Raw genomic sequence first — 18,913 nt, 5'->3', positions numbered from 1 at the left:
CTAGCACCACAGCCAGGTGAAGTGATCCATCAGCTCCTGGAGCTGGGCCCTGATCCCGGGTCGATCAGTTCGATGCCTTTAACTGAACTGCCATTTCCCAGAACAGTGGAATCTCCTTCCACTTGGCCACATATGAGGACAAAGCACTTAAGGGACCAGAGTTGAAAGATAACTGAAGAATGAGGGGCGTTATTCCTTTATTAATGATCAAAGAGCGTGTTTGATAATATAAATAACGACTTACAATTAAAACTAAACACATCAGTGGGAGATGTCAGTCAGGTGTTAAAGCAATCCTGAATTCCTGAACAGAAGTTCAACTAATTTTGTGCTGTAAAAGCCAGCCAGACAGGAGATGAATCAATTACTGATTGATTCTGTGCTCCACAAACACCCACAGCTGAACTCAGACTCCAGCCATAGAACAAGGTGTGTTACAGATAGTTATACCCTCATTGTCAGATGTTCTGATTTCACAAACTGTGCTCATACATCTCTGCTTTGTCCTGAAGGAAGCTGTCAGCTAGCTGTCCCTGCTGCAGTTTGAAAGACTGATGGCAGGGCCCATGAAATTCACAAAGAATTTCACTATTGTTATTTATTTTCCATTCATCCTACAGCAAATAGTGATGGGTGTCCATACAGAGCACACCACCACCTGCCTTTCAGCAGCAACAGATTTTACACTGACACTGAATTACTGTTCATACATTACCACTCTTTCCTTTAAATGTTACTGAAGTAACATTTATGTTATGTATGTTATGCTATATATGAAGAATTACATCAAGGTAGAATGGCTTAATTTGATAAAGTTGCCTTTGATTAGGTAAGTACCTTAATGAGCTAATTTATTGCCAGCTATTCAGGTTCTAGCATGAACACTCATCAAGTTACTCAGAAGTGGCTCTAGCTTTAAAAGTGCCAAACAAGTAAATATAATTACTTCATCCATCTCCCACTGCCTCCTCCTTGCTGTTTTTTGCTCTTTCAAGCCTGTTGTGATTTTTCCCCTCTCTCTTCCATAGCTTTGTTCCTATACATCCACATCCATATTACTAACCAAACAAACAACCAAATCCATATTACAACCAAATCCATATTACTCCAGATCTAATTTTGTGGTCTGGCCTCCCTTAGTAAGCTTCCTTCCTCTAGTAACAATTTTTCCCACTATGCCATGAATACATCAGTGTTCCAGCAGAGGGAGGAAAGTGGCAGCAGAAAGATGGGTTGATCAGTTCAGTGCACAGGACTGATTAGTCAGAGAGGAGGAATATTCTCTCCCACAAACTCACTATGCTGAAGATGTGACCAGGTTGTTTCTGTTTTTATTTTTAAGCACACGAGTTCAATTCTCTTAAACCATTTCCAAAGCACTATGCATGGTTGTGCTGATGATTTTAGAGGAAAAGAGGCAAAGCCCTGAAAATCCATCCCGTTAGAAGGTCAGAACTGAAAACATGTATATAAGCTGTATACTTTGAACAGAGATGGCTATTAGGAATCTGACACACCCTGGTTGGAAGTACAGTCATTCACAGCTGGGCAATCAGGAGAGCCAAGGAAGCTTTTGAGATCAGTTTGGTCCCTCCTGGTCCAAAAAAGCTTTTGAAGAAGCCGTTTTCTTCTCACTAACCACAAAGTCAACGATGACCATGCAACTAAATTGAGTGCTTCTTAGGTGTCCAGAATTAAGAGCGATGAATCAGGTCAAGATCAGGCAGTACACTCCAGTGGGAAGAGCTGCCAAGAAGCCCATGCTCCTTTAAGAGAGCAAAAAGTTGTCCAGAAACACTGTCGATTCAAAGGCTTACCTGAGGGAGCAAAACAGCCCAAGAAGTGATGTTGGGAATGGGATTGTGACTGAACAACAACAAACATATGAAGAACTGAGAGAAAAAAAAACAAAACATGGAGGAATAAGTTCAGCTCAAAGACATTAAGTGGAAAAGGAAACGTGAGGCAGGAGAACAGCAGAAAGTAGCAGCTCATGCGGAGAAGACAGCCAAGTAGTGGGGTGAAGATAAACAAACAAATAAAAATACAACACAGCCTGTAAATGGAAAGAAAGAATGGAGTCAGGAAAACAAAACACACAGAAAAGGGGATAATGCAGATTCAAAGCTCACTGAACAGATTCAGCAATATATTAAGCATGGTTGGTAATGCTTCCAACTAAAAGCGTGCTTACCAACAGCAAACAACTGCTGAAAACTGAGGAAGGCTACGCTGTGTCATGACACTGCAGGCATTTCCCCACATGCACTGACAGGTTTCATTCTTCTGCCAGGTGGTCCTGGAAAGCTGTTCAAACAGGGAACACCTCATTCAGGTGTTCAGTTAGAATCTATGAGACAACCTCCGCACAAGACCTGAGATGTGATCATTCTCATTTGGAATGGAAAAGGAAAAGTGAATCTGCAGCTAAACTCTTATGAGCAGAAGTACAATGTTACTCATTGGTGATTTTCCACAACAAATGTGAAAGGATGTATGATTAAAATGTTGAAGGGAGAGAAAGAAGAACCTATGAGGGCATCGTGTCATCAGTACTGAGAAGAAAAGAAAACAGCACATTCACCAAATAGCCTCTTGAGGAAAAGAAGTGAGGGGCATCGGGGCACAGAAGGAAATCAAGTAAGTTAACTGTAACCAAAGGGCTTGAAGCAATCAGGAAAAAGAAAAATATTATTACAAAGACCTGTTTGTAGATGAGAGTCAGGCTGAAATGACAACTGGAGGAGGTGACACAGAGAAGCGAAATCCTGACCCTGATGTCAGCTCCTGCTGACAGCAGCAGAACTAGGAGCAGATTTTGTGCATTTTAAAGTATGTCTGCACTATGAGAAGTAGAAGAATATAATTGGGCAAGTAGAAAGGCAAGAGATAAAAAGTTCATATAAATCAGCATGTCCAGGTGATGAGAGAACTATCCAGAATAACAAAACAGATCATTTCATTTAAGCTCCACCGTAGGAAAATGTTAATACAACTAAATGCATTATGGTAATCTGTAGCTCACTCTCACCTCCAGTGAAATCAAGAGACTTCTCCCTTCATACACAGGACTGTGATCCCTCAGAATAACAACCACGAGCAGCACACAATAAAAAGTGAAACATCAAACCATGACAACCTATTATCCTTTTCTCACAGATCCTGGAAATAGTATAATTTTATTTATGAGTAACACTTCAAAGAGAGCTGAAGATGCTCAGAAGCTTTGGAATAGAGCTATTTTAAATAGTGGAAAGTGAAATTACTGTGGATGTCTACTACAAACCACCTGTACCAGGAAAGAAAAAATTACATTGTTCAGATGAGAAAACTAACTTGAAGTGTCTTTTTCTGAGAAGAATCACTCAGGGAATGGAGCCTAATAACTGTAAGCAAATCTGAGAATCGGATGAGAACACAGCGGATGCCCTCACATATTGATTTAAACTTCACAGTGACTACACTGTTATATTAAAATAATGTAACATTTTAATATCCAGATGATAAATGTATGCCACTGCCACGTCTTATAAAATACACAGCATCTGCCTTATAAAATACTCTCAGTTCTTGCAGAGAATTTAATAGAGAAAATACAGACTAGTAACACAACATTTGCAAATTTTAAATGTCAGTAGGTAAAACTATACATTATACTTCAGTTAATGATTTGGAAATCAAACTAATCTTTATTTATTTTAGATGTGGTATTGAATTCATCTTTTGAATTTGGAAATGTTAAAACAATCTTGGCAATGTGGCTACACAGATGAATAACTTTAATCAAAGGAATAAGAAATGGGTATGACCTTATACACAGCTGATATGATATTACAACTTAAAGTGATTATAATACGCCGCTACTCAGATTAACTGTAACAAAATATTTGGGCCGAATTTCCATCTGTTGAAATCAAAGCACTTAAGGGGAATACTTTGATATCAACAATCGTCAGACACAACCTACCTACTAGGCAAGGTTTCAAAATCCTGACTGGTTTCTTGCCAGCTTGTCCATGGCTCTGTGGTAATCCGTGGACTCTGGGTCCATGCACAGCCCACACAACTTGAGAGCTCCCTGAGACCACAATGCAGTTGTCTGTCTCTGATGTGAGTGCCCGAATGCTCGTACCGTTAGAAGTTTGCCATGCTGACCACCATCATGTCAAGGATCCTGAGCACTCACACACATGAAAATTTGAATTTGCACCATTCTTCAGAAATTTCATTTCTGCTCACTGACGCAACCCACACTGACAATGTGTGCAACGTGTTAGCAACAAAAAAATCACACCAGCTGGACATGGGCAGGTATACAAATCATACCCATGGGTGCTAAGCATTAGCTCAAAAGGCCGTGGGCCGTGGTGGCAAACAGGCTAAACTGCTGTGCTCACCGTCAAAGTGGCAGCCAGTCAGAAATGGAGGTCGTTGGGGATCAACAGTGGGCCCAATCCTGTTCACTAGACCATCTGGATGATGGGACTAAATGCATCCTCACCACGTGAGGCGCACACTACATGAATCTTGGATAACAAGTAGATGCACTGGAAGAAAGCGTCACTGTACAGAGATTGGAAGCTGAAAGCCTGGGCCAGTTCAAGAAAGATGTTAAAAAACTGGATGAGGTCCATCAGAAAACCACCAAAGTGATTAGAAAGTTGAAAAACATACTGAAGAAGAAAAAGCAATTCTGCTCTAATGTAAATAAGCACCTGGAATATACATCCCATGTCTCCATGCTAAATTTAACCAAATTCTTTAGTTAGCTACATTTTCGTATTCTTATAATATTTGATGACATAAATAAAAGGAATTTGAGTTCATTTTCCGTTGGTCCTATCGTTAGGTTTATGTACAAAAATCCAGATTTCTGGAATATTCCCATATCCTATTACAATTAATTCACACTTTCCAAAAAAAATACCTGCATTAACTTTGAAGATCAATATTACACCAAACCCATTTGGCCTCCACTGTATAACACACAGAAGATTTATTACGTATAACTGGTGTGCATAAGTTTTGTCAACTGGCACAGCAAACCTCAAGTTCTCTGCTGAGGCAGAAGCCATAACTATTGAGCCACAAACCTGCCCAAATCCGTGGGCCTGAAGCTGTACAGTCTTGCAAAAGGAGCCCATAGGTAAGTTTTACACTATTTCTCTTCCTGAAACAGCACTTTCTTTCACATAAACTTTCAAAATATAAACTTTCAAATGCAGAATTGAGGGTTAAAAAGGAATTTTGCTGAGCTGTTCAAGAGAAGACAGCAGTTTAAGAGCAACACTGTGACAAACATTCTGCACTCTTCTTGAGCCCAGATTAATTCTGCCACTTAAATAAATTCTGCAGACCAGCTCTGTGTTCACTGTAATGGCCCCTTCTGCTACAATCTACTTTAAAAGATACTAAAAGATGATTTGCACAGCAAATACTAGTTTGTCTGAAGCAGACTGCATTTTCCAAGTTTGTGTATGAGGAAAATGCAAACTCTGAGCAAAATCTTTTCTTTCGTTATATCAAGAAAAAATACACAAGATGGTGAAATGCACGTGATGATACAGAGCAAATATTAACATGTAGGGAAACAGAGAAAGAAACAGATACTGTCTCTATGAATTAGAAGTTCCTATAATCTGTAAAATCAGCTCTTCAGCCAAATTTCAATTATTATCATAATTCAATTATTATCATAATTCTCACTTTTTTTCCTAATGTTCTGCCAGTTATGGAGAAGAATCTCAGCTGTATTCAGTAACTGTATAATTCTTGCCCCAGTTTACAATTGTACTTTCTGGTAGGCTACGGTACATACCAGAGCATAAGAGCCTTCCAATACATTAAAATATGACAGAAAGTCAAAAATAGATAAAATCAGTTACTTAGAAAAAAGAAGTTAACATCTTCTAAACTGTAATAAATACATTTAAATTGTCACATGATATCTACGCCAAACCTTCCTTGTCCAAATCACTTGATCTAAGTGACTGAGGTACAGCTTACAATCTTTTTCCAGCTTGACTGTTTCAAGCTTGAAGTCCCTTTAGGTCGATTGTGAAGTCACTTTATTTTCCACTGAAACATATATTAAACACCTGCATTAAAAACACAAACAAAAAAAAGAAAAAAAACAACCTCTCCCCACTGCATCTGGTAACACTTCAGGCTTGCTTTGCAACCCTGTTAATATCCTGTTCTCCACGCTCCTCACATCTAAAGTATGTGAATATTATGCTTAAGGAAAATATTTTGGTAAGCATGTCACAGTACCTTGAAATTGTGGCGAATCACTGGGTTGATTTATCAGTTGATCTTCATCTGTTCAGATTCTGGAAGCTTTCTCTAACTTGTATCTGATTAATTCTGAAACAAAACAAGGAGTACAGCAGTAAGACATCTGAAACCTTATTTCAGTTTCATAACTCCGACTACATCTATTTAAAATCCAATACGAAGCACTCTATCAGCTTTACAAACACATTTTCTGCAATGAATTTAAAATTGAAAGGTAAGCACAGAACTGTTATGCCCTCTTTGCACAGAACAGCTCTTTAAACGGCAGCCTGACATTACCAGAAAGGTATGCATTGGTTTAAATCTCAATCTTCAGCCCAGTTACTGCGCTCACATCGCCAACCTCTGACCAGATTTCCAAGCAGAAATTGGTGTCTGTATGGCCAGCTGGTAAAACGACAGCGCTGTATTTTCTGCACAGGATTTTTCTAGAATATAACACGACTCCAATAACAGGAGCTCTCGGTACGCAGCCACTGACATTTTTACCACCATGTCACAGAACGTGGATAGCTAAAAATGATCCCCTGTGTAAGAGTCATTAGTGACTATTACTGTATTGCTGATGAGGGATTTAATAAAAATTAGAAAGATACACAGAAGCTTTTCCCACAACAGGAACTTCCCTGATCTCAAGCTCAAATTTTTAAAGTCCTTTCATTTAATGCTTACAAACTTACTGTTCACATAAATTTTGGCACGGTTGGCTTTGTTTTAGTGCAAATTAATGCCTAATTGGCTAAAACTTTAAAATGATTTTCACCCATCCTCATGCATGGGTTAAACTGAAGATCAAATAATTGGCCTTAGCGTTTTGAAGTTAAACCAGCATTTTTCCTTCATTTTACTAAGAAGCCACGAAGATGGATGCATACAAACAAGCCATCTAGTGCTGCGGACGGATGACACTTCAGAGAGAATTATTTTTTCCTCTCCAAGGATTAAAGTCCAGACAAGAGGAATGCAGTCCAAGAGGGCATCCGAGCCGTGCCGGGGTGGGAGGGCTGAACCCGACAGAAGGTGCAGAACGAAGCTCTTCCTGCCTTCTGGGAAGCTGCCTGCAAACTGACTTCATGCCTTCAAATTCTTTTTGTGCACTGAGGACAAGACCCCTTCTTCTCCTTTTAAATTGCAGCTTACCAGCTGACACGGGCTGGACTGATAAGACCTACAGATACATTTACAGTTTCTTACCTTCACTAAGCTTTACTCTGCTCAGTAACATGCTTGAGCCTAAGAAGCACAACAGAGCTTCATGATATTCTAATTGCTTGGTAAAATAAATAAATACATACAAATTCTTGTCTTCAGTGGACAACACTTGAGAACAAGTGCAGTATTATTTTCTCTCCCCTCTGCATTTACTGTTCTGCTTTGCAGTGAATAAGACTCGAGGTAACTGACTGTTAGCAAGTTTCTACACTAATAGAAGTCTCAGAAATCATAAATAAATGTTACACAGAAATATCTAATCAAATCCTACAATATTAAGCTTTCTCTTCAATTCTTGTTGCTGCTCGCTGGGAAAGGAAATGTTTGTCAAAAACATCTTCATTTTTCCATTGCCTGTTTAGGACATGAATTCATGCAGACTCTCCCCTCTGCAGAAGATCACTCAGTGCTCAGCCTCACAGTCTCAGCCCCTTCAAGCATATGATCTTCCTGCCATGAAAGAAACTCAACTGCTTAATCTCAACCCCGGTTTCTTCAGGGAATTCAGGAGCTCTGCATGCAGAACACCCTTCCTTTTATCTCAATTTAAATGTTACAAGTTGGATAAAAGGCAGGTTTCACTGCTTCGTGCAAAAATGGAAACCAAAAAGTCACCCATAAAACAGAAGGCTTCTCTGAAAGCTTAAAAATCTGGGAATAGGGCAATCAGTGGGAAGTACAAACAATGGAGCAGATGAAGGTGAATGAAAAAACAGTAAACATTTTATTCCTACGTACAAGAGATCAGAGCACGCTGTGTTACCACCTGTGAATTTTGCTCTAGGGATTACATCTGGATTTGAGTTTGAAGCAAGTCAAGAGAGTAAACTTCAGAAGAATAAAGTGACAGTTTAATGACTCTTTAAAGAGGAGTCTTTCTCTGGATAATAGGTGGCAAAGAACAGGAACAATTCTTACTGAGAATTTACAGCAGGTCAATTACAACCACAACTGTCAGCAAAGAGTAATGTAAGGCAGGGATCAGATGATTGAGAATAAGCCACGAGGAGCTCCCTCTGCAGAAGGAAAGCACTTCAGTGTGCTGGAAAAGGGAGAGCGAGCTGAAGGGTGGAAAGGTGACAAAGATTCTCAAAGCAGCAAACGAAGGAGAGGAGAAAGCCTGCATTTTCAAACCAGACTGAGCATGATGTCAGTCCTGCTGCCTGAACGCCAAAGGAACTTGGTTGCAAGTGCTGTTCAATACCATGCAATACAGGAAGCCATAATTGGGCAGAGCAAAAGCTATATAACCTGGTGAAAAGTGTATCTACATAGGTAATAGAGGCACAGCCATGATGAATAATGAATATTATCCACTTAAGATAAACATATTCTCATGAAAAGCCTAACTCATTAAAACAAAGCCTTTTGAATAATTCTAACTGAGCTGATGCAAAACAAATAACTACACAGCAAGGTGTACCTGAGGTATCAACTCCGACTAGTGTCATTTTCCTCTGTCTAATTGCAACAAAAAAAGATTTGCATTGATCATTTTGCTCAGGAAATCATCTCATCACTAATTTTACATTTGTTTTGCAACATCTTTTCTCACAACCAAGAAGTCTTCTTTGGCAGTGCAATTTAAAAAGCCGTAAGAAGCCTTCGCATATCACACTTCAACAGTTTAAATACAACCACACAAAGTGAGGAAAGACAGGCTAAAAAATTACTCAGTTTCAGAAATAATGACAGATATTCTCTAAGCAGGATCTTTTCTTCTAGTTGAAAATACCTACATTTTGCTGTATGATTTATGCCACCATTTGAAAGTTCAATCTGAAAAGCACATTAGGTTACTGCAAACTAAGGTAAGTAAGGACTGTTGAAATTATATTTATACATTTCTTTAAAACCTGGATTTGTATGCATCTGTAAAGAAAACGAAACGTTCCGTATTTTGTGTGACAGGAATATTTCACACCCGCAACAACTTGTATTACATCAGAAAAACAGGCAACACAAAAGGCTGGTAGCAAGCAAAAGGATGCTGGACATCAGGAATCTCAATTCTTCCACAAAGAAATGAAATCCCACTTGGCTCATTTCAAAGGGTGCACAAACATGCAATATCAGCCCAGACACTTCTCAAGATAAAAAGGCACAGTTAATCAAGACAATGCAGAGTATACATGATTAACATGATTTGCAAAATTTATTACCGAGCTTCTCTGTTAAATGTAATATTATTCAAGCTACACAGTCACGGTTATTGCAGATTAAAGATTACAAATTAGCTCCTCGTGTATATCATTATTGTGAGTGGCTGCATTTTATCTGTCTAATTTTAAATTACTGCAGGCAGATGAAAGGCATCTTAAAATCTGGCTCATAATTTAGGTCCCATACCACTAACCTGAACAGAGATGTTGGTTCTTACATGGGTACCACACTATTCTCAATGTAAACAAAGGACACTGGCATGCACCCGAGGCTAAGGATGTCAGCATTTTTCAAACACCTTTCTGACTGTTCCATTTTATGGTGATGCAATATGACCTACATTTTCAATGGCCAAAGAGAGACAGAGAAATAGAAAGGGAGGAGACAGAGAAAAGGGAGATAGACAGACCTTTTCTGTCCTTATCCTCCATGAACTGAAGCTGTTTCTGTCCCTCACAGGGACCAGAATAGGCAAGAATAAAGGCAGAATAACATTACAGCAAATTCCGCAGGAGGCACTGAAAAACAGAGTATCATAAGAAACAGCAAGATTTTTTCTGTAGTCCTGTGAACAAACACATACTGATACCTTCAACAGGAAAGAAAAGCAGAAGAATCAATAATTTTATTGTCAATTGCCAGTACAAAGCTGTCTGTAATACAAACGCTTATTTTACTACCTTCTATTTCCCACTGCGTTTGTACCACTTCATTTTTATGTATTCCCCTTAGATCTCAAAATGAAACACAAAATAATACACATCATTATCATCACTTTTACAGAGAAACTGAGGAGAGTGATTTGCCCACAGCTACTACCAGACCCAGCACAGGGCTGGGAACAGAAAGCATCACTCTTCATTATCTCTGTGCTGTGCCATCTATTAGGCACTGTGATACCTGTCATACTAACACATAATCTTGACATAATTCCAAAATTATCTCTATCTCGTCTTTCTTGCATATGAGCTTCACACAGAAAACTGCACTAGATCACTTCTAACTCTCTTCAGAGAGCTTTCTCTTACAAATGATAGACCACATTTGTCAAGCTGTCTCTGGAAACACACTTGACTGTGAATCGCAAGACTTGGCATAATGTGCCAATGGTATTTTTCACTACAAACATGTAAAAATAAACATCTGATTCAAGCTTTAGTTTTTGTGTTTTGTTTTTTTTTCCCCCTTTTTCCTGCAAACATGGTATCTTACTTTTCAGAAATCTGTATTTTCCACTGTCAAACTATCATGTTTATAAAATGAAGGGATGTCGCTAGGACTATATTAAGCAAGAATCAGCAGCCTTTGCTTAACAGTTACTGCTTTTTAGCACAAGACCTGCCTTGCAGAACACGTGCAAAGCACTTGCAGCATCACAGCCCCTTTACAAACGCTGTTACATGTACATATATACAACATAACAGTAAATCATTTTCTTACTGTCGAGAGTGTAGGCCAAGATTTGATCTTAAGTATCCCTCTGCAAACCCAGAGCAACTCAAGGAGCTTCTTGAGATTTGAGCAGAGGTAAACAAGCCTGTAATTTGGCACTGAATTCAAAACCATGTATCAATAAAATTTATAGATTAATTCCTGTTTTTGAACTGTATTTATTACAACAATAGCTTTCTTATCAAACTGTATTCATCTCCTGAAATGTAATCATCCCAGCGCAGCAAGTACTGAGAGACTGCTGCTGCTCTGCAGTTACAACAGGCAGCAGCACGCAAGCACTGCTACGTCCAACTGCAAGCAGTGACTGGGCAGGCAGGCAAAGAGACCTGTTCAAGGAAAAGGAGAGAGAAAAATTGAAGCCTACTCTACTTTGTTATGAAGAAAAAGTGGAGAGTCAAGAGGCAAAGACCTGACAGGAATGAAGGAAAGGAATTGCCTGTAAGTGGACAGGAGAGGTTAGAAATAAAGAGCAGAGGACGGACACTGCAAAAGGAGGGTGAGGGACAGGGCAGAGGTGGAAGACATGACATCTAAAGCAGTAAGTATTTCTTAAATGACACACCTGAGAGGCTGTCAGGAAATCCTCATTTCTAAAAACCAGGGTACAACAATGTACTCCTCCTCCTCTCATCCCCGGTTGCACCTTTTGCAACCTACTGAAACTGAATTTAGCAGGAAACGAGGATTCCTCCCATCATAAACTGAAATCTGCTTCTGCTAATCTACGACAAGAGTCTTGCTGATCTGTAAAGAAGTCTCTTCACTATTTTTAGCATCACCAAAGCTCTCCTTTGTGAACGTCTCACTGCACCATTTTCTCAGTTACCCTTATTTTTTGCCTTTCTTTTTTGCTTATTTCTTTCTTCATAGCATCTCTGTTTCCATTTGAAAGCAGGAGAAGCTGAAGTGACACTTACTGCTACCGAACACCACAAAAATTCCAACTAGAGAGGGCAACCAGAGCAGGTAGCAGGGTTCAAGCCAAAGCACCCAGCAGCCTTCCCTTCTGCCTACCACTGACTGCCACCTAGAGTCGGAGCCACCAGCTCGCACACAACGCTGGTGTTAAGGAGCAGAGAAAAATGTCAGAGCAATGAGAGAAATGTTAATCCCAACCATTTAAAAACAACAACAACGAGAACTCATATTCTAAAAGGCTACAACTACCTCAAAAATTATTTGGGTTTCTCTTCTTAATGACTAATGAGCATTTGGTCCGTGTCTCCTGTCTTTTCTTTCTAAGTTGAAAAGACAATTTCATTTTGTTATGAACACTGGAGTTGTACACCTGGGGAAAATAGACATAAAGCAGCATTATACTGCTTTGCAAGTAAGTCCTGTGTTCCACATTGTGTGCTCATGCTAAGAAGGTGAGTGCAAAATGCCATCCTTAGCTGGCAAGTCAATCTGTATTCATACTGACACCAACAAACCAATGGCTCAAATGTCTACAAAAGCCCACTTAGCCAACAAGACTTCTCACACAGTATCCATCTGTCACATGTTTCTAACTATATTAACTCAGGGCTCTTTATTATACTATATAAAATATCTTATTTTTTCCATCACTACTCACGTGGCTATTAACAGGACACTCAATTTTCACAAATTAAGCAACCACTGGGTGCTCGTTACCTAAATAAAAGGAAGGATTTGTTGTCATTGCTATTATTTACCTGGAAATCAAATAACTTGCATTTTGACGTACTCCCTGTAGCAGTGACTTTCTCTGCAAACCACAGATGGGTAAGAAGCCGCTGGTGTGTATCTGCTAACAAAGTCTTTGGCAATTAAAGCCATTTATTAATTATAGCTATTAATGTCTTGTGAAGAAATCAGTTCCCCAGTTTCCTCACTCCTCTTACAGTCAAGAAGACTGGTAATGAAAGTATTAGATTTCTTCTCACCTCTATCATTACAACATACATATAATGTCCAGGTCACACGCTGCACCTCCCTCTTACTGCCAGTCCCACCAAGAAGTATATTTTCCCTAATTAGGTGTATATCCACAGACAAAATTAAATGCCATTACAAAGCTCACAGCACCTATGAACCAAAGTCACACTGTAGTCTATCAAAAGCAACAATTTCTGCCTCTTGCATGCATGCAGTGACATGCAACAATTGCTCCTTCAGATCCACACTCGGGCCACACTGATCTGCACAGAGCACTGCACAAATTCTCTTGGTTTTTCCAGGTAGAATAACAATCCCATAACTAGCCTGGATGTAACATCAGAGCAAAGAATATTCAAAGAGGAAGAGGCCTTGGAGGCCTACACGCAACTAACACTCTCCCAAAAAACCAAAACCCACTGAAAACCAAAACCTTTACCTAACAACTGTCACAGCCTTTCTTACAAATACGGAAAACTCAAGTTGAAGTAAAGCTGCTGAACAGGCCACAGAGGGGGAAAAGAAATTCCAGTGTATATTGGTCTTATACTTTGATCCTACTAGAATCTGTGCAGTTTTAGTTAGATGTCTGTTAACCAAAGGAGGGGCAGCAGGAACATCCAGAGGTCAGACAGCCTATCACTCAGCCCCGGGGCACGAAGCCAGACTATCTGTTGGGAACAATATAGGTAATTGAACCTGTTCTTGAAGTCCTCAGGCAATGGAAGCACCATTGTACCTGCAAAAGATTATTCCAACTTTACTTCACCAGAGAATTGTTTGTCCATGTTGAATCTACCTTGCTGCAATCTGACCTGGTTCTTTCCTTACTTGCCATAAGCTCCTCGCTTTGCAATGCTCTCCAACAGAACTGTCTTCTCACTCTCTCAGCCTCCTCTCACTTAAGCTAAGGAATTACATTCTCTCAGCACTTCTTTCCATGATGTGTTTTTCACCTCTTTAGGCAATTTCTTTGGCACCTCCACACTTCTTCCTTCCTGATTTCATTTGGTACCGACCCTGTTGTCCTGCATGTGGGCAGTTAATGAATACTTTATCTCAAACTAAAGATGTCAAATAGGCTGATTTTCAGGATTTTTAATAATCTACGTAATTTTCTGCATAACAAAGTTTAGGAGACCCAGCTCGAACACAGTCAATGCTCCTTCTGTATGTAGCATTTTGTACCTATAAACAAAAGTACACATGATATTCCCACCACTTTAAAAACTCAATGTTCCCGAGATAATAAAATGTCATTATTATGGTCTGAGCACAAACATAAAAAGGAGGTTGTCCCCATCGCTCTGCAGCAGAACTGTGCACATTCCTGTTGACATCACAGATGGTGCACAGAGAGTTGGTGAAGCATCAGAAACATAGAAAATTGCTTTCCAAATATGAAGGAAAATAACCAGACAAAGATTAATCCAAAAGCTTCAAAGTAAATCTTTACAAAATGTGACTTGATAGAAGTGAAAAGAATGCCTGTACCTACCAACAGCTATCCTGTGCTAGGCTGCTCTTTTCCCCAAGCAGTGACAGTGCTGCAGCTGAATAAAAGATCCCACCTGCGTGGAAGGCAGCAGAGAACAACTGCTTACTGCAGGAGGTCTCTGGGAAGGAGCAATGCCTGCAGAAGAGCACCAAGAACAGCCACCAAGAAAAGAGATACAGAAGAGCAGCTGCGCTCATTGATACAAGCAGAAAGAGAAGAAAAGGCAGGTCGCAAAAGGGCTGTCTTAGAACTGTCATCTCTGTGCCAAGTTCTAGAAAGACAGGATGGGGAAGTGGCTCTATGAAGAGGCGATTACAAATAAAGAAGATTCAGTGAGAATACACCAGTCCTTAGGAAACTCGCTACCTGTGTCGCCACCACATCAAAAGCCGACTCCAACATCTGAGATCTGCTGGAACACGCCTGCTTCTCTGCAACACATCCCTGTTGTGCGTACTGTATCTGCTTCCAGGGGACATCAGCCATGTCCCCACACATAGGGGCCAAACATATTACATACAGTGCATACATTTTACTGCTGACATTTTTAAAGATAAAGTCTATTTTGAAATGCAAACACAAAGCAGCCCTGTTTTGAGCTGTGATTACCCTGAGTCCATTTTAAATTCTAACACAGGGGATGTGGCGCATGATCTTAATAATTCATCCAACAGAAAAGTGCATAGAACAAACAAACAAGCAAACCCAACTCATTCCAGAGTTAAGGCTAAAAGTGCTCCTTTCAAAACCAGCCATCTCCCTTCACACTGCGGAAAATCCCATTGAAAACACTTCAATGCCTTTCAGTACTACAGCTCAAAATACGTTCAAGAGCTTGAAAGATCAGGACAGATTTCCTTAACATAAACATTTGAAAACAGCAGCTCTTGAGCTATTTCCTTCCATTTCTTTGATGACATTTGATCTACAGTTACAGCCAGTGGCTGCTGTTTGTTCAAGTTTTTTGACGTAACAGGAGGGAAGAAAAGCTTTACTAGAAAACTGCACTGTAAATACTCTCCTGTTCCAACCCGGGCCAAGTGCCTGCAGCTCAAGTGCATTTTAGGTATTTTATTCAATTTCAAACTCATTACATCATGTAAAAGAATCCCCATATGTTCTAACACACATGTACATGATTTCATTTTGGGCCATTTTCTTGTTCAATCCCATTCTAACTTTATGCTTACACCCCACAAACCACAAGTGGATCTCAGAAATGAAGAAAATGTTCAATAAATGTAACTGCCAAAGCAACACTGGAATGAAACCGAAGTGAAAACATTTACAATGAACCACAAAATCACAGGTGCACAGTTGTAGTTATTATTAGCATGGCTTTGTTTTATCCTCAGCTCTTAGAAGCCCATCTTTTTTCATTTAATAATAAAATCCAATCTTTCTGCCTTTTCTCCTTTATTAGAGCACTTTTACCCACATATAATCGATAGTTATATTTTCATTAAAATAAAGGCAAAAGACAGAGGGCCAGAAAGAATGCCTTACAGATTTCAGACATTCTGCACTAACACTTTTCAAAACAAACCCAAAACAGAATGTTTGTTTATACCATGTTTCTACCAAAATATTGTTACAACAGATTGGAATGGGAGCTTTGTAAATCCTACTCAGAAATAACATTTTGGCCTGAATGCATAGATTTTGATATGAATTGACCTTAACCTGCATACACAGTCACTTTCATAGCCACACATATAACCACCTTCATATCTCAACTGCATAGAAAATCTACATAGATGTACAACACGTATATATCTATGTACACTATCTAAATACACAATGTATCTGTGTCCAACCTCTCCCTTATCAGCAGGTGTGAAATCCATTGTCCCAGCTACCTTCTGCTCCTCCCCCAAAGCAGTTTATCAGACAGATTTTTTCATTATGGTTTCACAAGGTGTTTTTTTCTACCTACACTTTTCAAGTCCAACTTCTATTCCTGCTTGCACATAAAATCTGGAAATTACCACAGAGGCACTCATACACATCTTTGAAGAGAATCTGAAAGGTCTTCAATCTGAAAGTGATTTTTGCAATGCTTGCATGTCTTTCTCTCGTGCTTCTGAAATGACTGGTTTGATTTTATGCATTATTTCCTTAAAAGCTTTAGTTCTGAGCCGTCTAATAGCTATGTGCTGGGCTACAGAGTCGAGTTCATTCTGTCCTTCTGACAGCACTACCACCTTACTCTAGCCAACAGCCTGCTGATTACAAAATTCGCTCTGATGGAAGGAATTAAGAGCATTAATCTCCTCCGGATGGAGGATGGCTGGGTTGAAGGCTCCCACACGTGGTGAGCGTTCTAGCGGATAACAGCCCCGCTAATGACAAAAAGGGAACCAGAACCATCACCACCTCCTGGGTTTTGAAAGCAAAGACTGACCTTTACTCCCCCCTTTGAAAGAAAGAGCTTATGATCCTAATTTCAAGAGAGCGTGAATCCAAAATGCTCCCTAGAGAAAGGTGCTTAGCCCTGGATACAGGCAGGATTTAAGCACATTCCTACTTAGCTACTGGGTAGAAAATGTGCATATTCATCATCTCCTTCCAGCTGCTTCAGCTGGTGTAATTCTAAGGAAACACTTGCAAATCCCGAAGCATTTGGCCCTCTCCTTTTTCATGGAAACCCCTCTGGCTTCAGCTAGGTCCAGTCTTCCCTTTGGTACAACCTGTCTGAGCAGAGTGATGAAGGGCCACAACATGCACCTCCCTACCTGGATCACAGCCTCTGCTGGAAAAGATGGACTATCTTCTCCACATACATCTTCTGAAACAGTTGTTTAAACCATTTGCTTTCACAGGACTGAAGCAATATTTTCAAGGAAACGCTTGGCCCATTTGAAAAAGAAAATGAGAGGGAGGAAAGCATGTCTTCTTCCTAAGAAGGCCACTGCTTCTCTTTGGGGGTTTTGCCCTGCTTTGAGTCACTGCTGTAGGGTAATAATGGTCAGAAACATGACGTGATGCATTAAAACATAAGAATGTAAAAATGAGCAGGCATCACCAAAGTATGTGACCATGCCTCTGTTTCCCTGCTCAGACTCAGAAACCAGGGCGTGAGCAAATGCCTCAGCGTATTGTGTTGTTCTGGAGCCACGAATCACAGCTCTTCTTAAACACTACAACTGACAGAGTTAATCTATTAAAAGAAAATACAATTTTAAGCCATAAAGCGATCCATGGCAATGTATAAAACTGCTTTTAAACAGAAACCATATGTTAATCAAAATAGACGCAATACTTTCTCCATCTTCTGAGACAGAAGTGCTGCTTCCAACATCTTCCCATGGCACAGGATCTTACTTTGCCAAGCTCAGAAAGCCATGTAAAATTTCTAGGTGTTCCTCCACAGATTTCTGCTGCTTGTAAGAAGAAACACACTGCAACAACCAAAAAACAACAAACTACCTTCTGTAAGGCCTGAAGGGCTGACTCAGCCCTGTGCAAGAGCTGTGTGTGGCTCTCCTGAGGCCAACACTGGGCCATGGGGTTCTCTCAAGGAAGGCACAAGCAGGAAACACCTGGCTTCCCTCTGAACCTTCTGCAAAAGTTCCTCAGGAACACCACCAGCTATTTATTTAGATGTCACACAGTAAATACAGTAAATAAGGTATTTGCAGCCCTCTGATTGTTCACCCAATGAACATAATGACACACTTAAAACATCCTGCCAACAAAGAGACTACCAGATAAGTGACTAATTTTTTCAAAACAGCTCCACAAGCACAAATGGCTGCTTCCTTATAACATGCATGAAATACAAAATGTCACCCAAAAATTACCTCAAAGCCGTTTTAAATCATGGATCACAGAGATGGCACACAACCTCCTAGGCATCACACATGCAGCTGAAACCTCTGGGGTTAATGACTTTTGCATTAAGAGAAAATCTAACTACCTAACACAGCTTGCTGCAGTTTCATGACGCTGAGCTCCACGAGACACGTGTTAAAGCACCTTGATGTTCTCACCAGGCAGGAACCCACAGTCCCAAAGAGCATTCTTGCTCTCCCTCCTCTTGTTATGCTGTAACTCTATGAAAATGTGCTAGCTCCGTGGAAACACATGGATCCATGTTAGGAAAGCTTTTTACAAGGCTAAGAATCACACTGTTAAGACAAAAAAAAAAAAAAAATTTTTTTTTTTTTTTCTTTTTTAACTATTCTTTTGAAAAAATTCAGTCCTATCTGCCAAGAGTGAATATTTGAATATCTGCAGAACTAGACAGCAAGCATCTAAGAATTTTTACTGAATAATATGGCAATTACTTGAAACACTGCTGCTGATTTGCTGTAAATACCGAGGGTAAAGAAGCCAAAGAAGACTGCAGACAAAACGTAACAGTAATTTACAAGAGAAAACAGGGTG

At 39.8% G+C, this 18,913-nt stretch overlaps 1 protein-coding gene across 2 annotated transcripts in view; it reads right to left on the bottom strand.

Annotated features, from left to right (window-relative positions):
- The window catches only part of ATXN7 (ataxin 7), an 80,846-nt gene that overhangs the window by 58,781 nt on the left and 3,152 nt on the right, over positions 1-18,913 (bottom strand). For both annotated transcript variants that reach the window (XM_042880872.1, XM_042880873.1), the window contains exon 2: positions 6,274-6,366. The gene's annotated coding sequence lies outside the window, so the exon portion shown is untranslated. The remainder of the gene's footprint in view (positions 1-6,273; positions 6,367-18,913) is intronic.

This window comes from Lagopus leucura, unplaced genomic scaffold (assembly GCF_019238085.1).
Source record: "Lagopus leucura isolate 7727_CA_CO unplaced genomic scaffold, USGS_WTPT01 Super-Scaffold_100028, whole genome shotgun sequence".
NCBI lineage: Eukaryota > Metazoa > Chordata > Aves > Galliformes > Phasianidae > Lagopus > Lagopus leucura.
Note: the sequence above shows the minus strand (reverse complement) of the source record. Positions and strands in the feature narration are given on the sequence as shown.